Below are 6,022 nucleotides of genomic sequence, written 5' to 3'. Positions count from 1 at the left end.
TGCTAGGAGACAATGGAACCTAGTATGCGGGCGACTCTTAACACACCCAATGCGTGCTGTGTGCACCCATCCATGAAAATCGAGATAAGAGTAATTATCTGGGGCACATGTAATTAGCATGCAGTAGTAGTTTAATCAGGTTTATTGGAGACGGTCAAGGGTCATTATTTAAACTATCTAATTTCTTACATGGGATAGATTCATTTATCAAATTAAAAACAATATATTGCAGAAATCAGAATACTCAAAGTTGAAATCATAATTATAGCACTGTAACGTTATAAATCAGAAAACTATAATTATTACTGTAGTTTACGGAGTTTATCATACAAAAGCCCTTTAACAACTTACTCTGGCCACCAGAGGGCATCCTTTGCTTGTATGCAGCCCATGCAATGACTCAATGGGGCTCCAGTTTGCTCTTCACAGAAGTAATATAAAGCAAGGTATGAGAGTTTTCATTAGTGTCATTCCAGGCAGACATTTATACCCATTGCATGTAAACATACAAACGGGTATAAAATAAATAGGATAACTTTGGCTACTGTAGTTTGACTTCTTATAAGCAATTGAACTGGAATTGGAATGAAAAAGTGATGTTGACAAAGTGCAAAAATGATTTAGCTCCTCCCTCTCAAATATTGTAGTGCCCTTAACTCAACATCTATAGTGACCTCATCAAGAGGTTCAACGCTCTTGGCGCAACGGCAAAGGGCTCAATTTAATCCGTAGCGCTGAAGATCCGTTTTATAGTGTGATTGACCAATTAAAGGCAATGTTCCAGCAGTCGTGGAGACTGCATTCACAGTAAAGGCTGCATATGACAGCTCAATCGGAAATTACCTTTAAATGTAAGAGTCGCTGGACCCGAGTTTGAGTCCCAGTCGGGGCTACCCCCTGAATTTGCTACAATATTATTCTTTGTTGTGGGGTTCAATAAAATATAAAGATAATAGGCATAACTAATCATGAAAAATATTTCTAACAATTTCAGGGGGAAATTGGGCAAACATGCATGTTTTTCCAACCTCCTGTTTTTTCTCCTATCTAAATTGTAAATGTGAAGTTATTAATTAAGAGCCCATTATGTTTATGCATAAACTGTTGTTTTTCTATGTTTTTTAAATAAAACATTTTACATTACAAGTACAGGTTATTTTGCAAATGTAAAATGTGGTCAATTCAAAACTATGTTATTGCAATTCCCTATCTGGATTTATTAAAAAAAACATCATTTGCATAGGTCTGCATAAAGAACCTTACATCCTTTATTCACGAGTTTATACAATTCTTAAGAGAATAACTATTTACATAAAGGTCTCGTTTTTCATCCATGCTCATTAAGACTGAAGGCAAACGAGACTCGTCTTGGGAGTGTGGTTTGATGTGGGTGTTTTTTGGGTGTGTCTTTGTCATTCAATCACGACAAACAATTGCAGCAATGAGTACAGCGAGGTAAACTAAGCTGGCTTTGCTATGGAATGAACAAAGTTGAGGACTTCCTGACTGACTCGCCATCTTAAGATGGTCAGCTAATTAAATTCTATGTGTAGGCTAAAGCCTGCACTGGCTTGTGTTCAGTGGTGGAAAAGTTTTAAATTGTCACACTTGAGGTAAAGTAAAGATACCTTAATAGACAATGACTCAAGTGAAAGTTAAACTCACCCTGTAAAATAATACTCGAGTAAAAGTCTAAAAGTATCCCACTTTAAAATTTCCTCAAGTACAGTGGTGGAAAAAATTCTCTTGTCATACTTGAGTAAAAGTTAAAGTAAATGCTATACATCAAATTCCTTATATAAAGCAAACCAGATGGCACAGTTTTTTATTACATTTACGGACAGCCAGGGGCACACTTCAACACTCAGACATCATTTACAAACGCAGTATTTGTGTTTAGTGAGTCCACCAGATCAGTGGAAGAAGGGATGACAACGCATTATATTGATAGGTGTGTGAATTGGACCATATTGTTGTCCTGCCTGAGCATTCGAAATGTAACAAGTACTTTTGGGTGTCAGGGAAAATGTATGGAAGTAAAAAGTATATTTTCTATAGAAATGTAGTGGAGTAAAAAGAAAAGTTCTCAAAAATATAAATACTAAAGTAAACTACAGATACCCCCAAAAACAACTTAAGTAGTACATTAAAATATTTTTACTGAAGTACTTTACACTTTTGCTTGTGTTTACCCAAGCTGACTGCAGCTAGCTAGCATAGCTTTTTAATAGCTGCAGCTGGTTATCCTATCTAGCTGATATGTCTCTGTCAAATCAGTTATTGCAACATAGCAAGAGCCAGTGTCTGGAATGTGTTTCATAAGACACTCGTTCTACAACGCCTTGCTACCAAAGTAGCTTGGAACTTAGTTTCAACGGTAACCATGTTACCGTGGAAATGATATCGACTACTGCGACTTGAATGCCCGAGGTCTGCAGTCAGCTCAGCTGTCCAACAACACAATATTCTATAACTGAATGGTTTTGTCTCATCTCTCCTTATGTCCGCTGTTAGATCTTTCCCGGGAGACAAATCTCAGAACTAATATCCCTACAGGTGTACGATTAGATTCAGGCCGGTGATACCGTTACACTATGTAACCAACTGTGACATGTTGTTCTATGGCCCTGGGTTGGGTTGGGTTTGTTGTAACCGGTTATAGTCAGACATCAGTAGTACCACCATAACAAGTCTCCAAAGTGCTGGCTCCATATAGGTATCTGTGAACATATAGTCACTGTTCTATTACCAATAGCAGTTAGAATAGGTCATATCTGACACACAAACAGATACTATGTTGAAGTTTGAACGGGTCAGACTAAATCTACCTAATTCTGTTCTCCCCATCGACAACCGTTGGTGAGGAGGCAAGAGGTGAGGCTGGAGATGAGGTCTTTGCCAGAGGCCCATTGATGGGCATAGCAGCGTAGATCAGCTCCTCGGTCGGTCGTCCGTCCGTCGGTCGCATGCGCACACGCAGAGCACTGATTGCATTATCAATAATGGTTGTGATTAGCCTGGTGGAACCAACCTGATCGCTGCGTTCAACTTTCTATTTCACTTCAGATATCATCAAATGTAAAGTGAAATAGAATGGTGAACACAGCGATCGGCTGGTTCCACCAGGCTACATTATGCCCTGGGCATTATATGCATCTAAGAAGTAGAAAATAAGCACCAAATAATGTCAGTTTACATAAATTGTTTCACAATTGGGTTATCAAACGTATCAAAGGAATGAAGTGTTTTACCTTCTGTATTTGTACAAATGATGAGCCTGTGAAAGTTGTTGATGCTGACAAGTGAATGTTCCTGGACGGATACTTGCCAATATGTGGCTGACTGATCAATTCATAGGAATGCTCACAGCGAGGGCTTGTCTGCATGATGCTGATGAAGCCCTGGGAGGACCTGTGACAGGGTGATATGATAGACTGCCAAGTGGTAAACTGCATTTTGTTCGAAAGAAAGGACAAAGCTTTTTGCTAATGCCCTTCACAGCCAAAATGTGTCTACTAGTTCTAACTAGCCTACTAGTTTATTAAGCCAGGTATTTTTTAATACAACTTTTCACATAACACACATTACTTGTCGTTGTTGATGAAGCTGTTAGTGACCCTAATTACTGTCTTGATGACACTAACAGAGGCCTCATGATGGTGTGTCCTTTTCAAAGGAGTCGAGGAAGACTGGCAACAACGGAGATGTGATAAAGGGTACGTGTGTCGCATGACACACTTTTATTATGAGGCTTGCCTGACATGCTGTGAAAAATAGCAAGTGAACAGTGAATTCAAATATTTTTGGAGGTGGCTAAACTATTACAATCACATTGCTGGACATGTTATGATGCCCACCTTCACATCTTCTGGTAGGTTCCGGCATCCGTTCATGTCCAGGGGATCAGTCGGGCACCCAGCTGTGCACTTTAACTGAAAAAACAGGATCAACGATTCTCATCATCCCTCAATTATAAACAGTTTGAGAAAGAACGTAATCTTTTTTGGAAACTAATTCTATGCTTTACAGATGTCGACTGACTGGCTCCAGATTGGATTAGATTTTGGCCGGTGACGCCGTTACACTATGTAACCAACTGTGACATGTTTTGCTATGGCCCTGGGTTGGTTTGGGTTTGTTGTACACTGTTGTAGTCAGACATGACTTAGCTAGTGCCACCACAGCTATATACAAAATATACAGTTGAAGTCGGAAGTTTACATACACCTTAGCCAAACACATTTAAACTCAGTTTTTCACAATTCCTGACACTTAATCCTAGTAAAATTGCGTCTTAGGTCAGTTGCAGGTGTCCTTTTAATAGTGGTTTCTTTGCAGCAATTCGACCATGAAGGCCTGATTCACGCAGTCCCATCTGAACAGTTGATGTTGAGATGTGTCTGTTATTTATTTGGCCTGCAATCTGAGGTGCAGTTAATTTATGATTTATGAGGCTGGTAACTCTAATGAACATATCCTCTGCAGCAGAGGTAACTCTGGGTCTTCTTTTCCTGTGGCAGGCGTCATGAGAGCCAGTTTCATCATAGTGCTTGATGGTTTTTGCTACTGCACTTGAAGAAACTATCAAAGTTCTTGACATTTTCCGGATTGACTGACCTTCATGTCTTAAAGCAATGATGGGCTGTTGTTTCTCTTTGCTTATTTGAGCTGTCCTTGCCATAATATGGAGTTGGTCTTTTACCAAATAGGGCTATCTTCTGTATACCACCCCTACCTTGTCACAACACAACTGATTGGCTCAAACTCATTAAGAAGGAAATAAATTCCACAAATTAAGGCACAAGGCACACCTGTTAATTGAAATGCATTCCAGGTGACTACCTCATGAAGCTGGTTGAGAGAATGCCAAGAGCCTGCAAACTGTCATCAAGGCAAAGTGTGACTACTTTGAAGAATCTGAAATATTAAATATATTTTGATTTGTTTAACACTTTTTTGGTTACTACATGATTCTATATGTGTTATTTCATAGTTTTGATGTCTTCACTATTATTCTACAATGTAGAAAAAACCCTTGAATGAGTAGGTGTGTCTAAACGTTTGACTGGTACTGTACATAACTACACCTAGACTCTATCCGCTCGGGCCAGTACATGGACCCCATGCTTGTGACGGTATGGACCCCACTGTAGATACATAACCAGCAGTCTATGGTCTTGCTGGAGGTATACTCAACAAACACTTACTCTGCATGGTAGGGTCTTTTGGCAGGGCATGCAAACCATAGTTGGCTGTGCATCCTTCTGGAAGCATGCATTGTCGCATGGTCAATCTGTATGGGCTTTTTAGTCTCAAAACGGCTGTGATCCTTTGAACATGTTTCTTGGCGATGAAACAACGGAGCGCCGTTCAATGAAGGGAAGAGAAGTGGGCGGAGGGGCGATTCATACATGGAGCTTGGCAAAAGACATCATTCATTGTTGACATAATGATAATCCAAACCCAACCTTCGTTTACTCGTTGTGACGCACTCAGGTTCTAAACTCTGAGACTGACTTTATGACAAATGATTCTATTTACATGTTGTAGTCAATTTTGACACTAGAATAAATGTTTCTGACTCATATTGATGCCACTGTTTTCAAAGGGATTAGTTAGTTTTTAGGGGCAGTCATTAATGTGATAAACAGATTTGTTTCTTTGCACCCCATGTATGGAACAATCTACAGAGTTCCCTACAACTGGATGTACTGGTGCCTCCCGGCAGTTCAAATTGCTGGTTGGGGACATCTTTGCTGAGGAATGTCATTGTGTTTCTTGAGTGTGTTTGTAATTTTGTGTATTTGTATTATATTGTATTTTGACATTTGAGTATATGCTGAGCTCCCTTGCAAAAGAGACATTGGTTTCAATGGTGACTCCCTGTTAAAAAAAAGGTAAAATAAATAAGTGACTTGGCTGTACGTGGTAATTACAGGTAAGGTATATACATTCATGAATACATCTGGATAATAACACCACAAAATAGATGTGACTACATCTGTGCAACTCAAATGTGACC

The sequence above is a fragment of the Salvelinus fontinalis genome, chromosome 3 (assembly GCF_029448725.1).
Source record: "Salvelinus fontinalis isolate EN_2023a chromosome 3, ASM2944872v1, whole genome shotgun sequence".
NCBI classification, from domain to species: domain Eukaryota; kingdom Metazoa; phylum Chordata; class Actinopteri; order Salmoniformes; family Salmonidae; genus Salvelinus; species Salvelinus fontinalis.
This window is presented reverse-complemented; position numbering follows the sequence as displayed.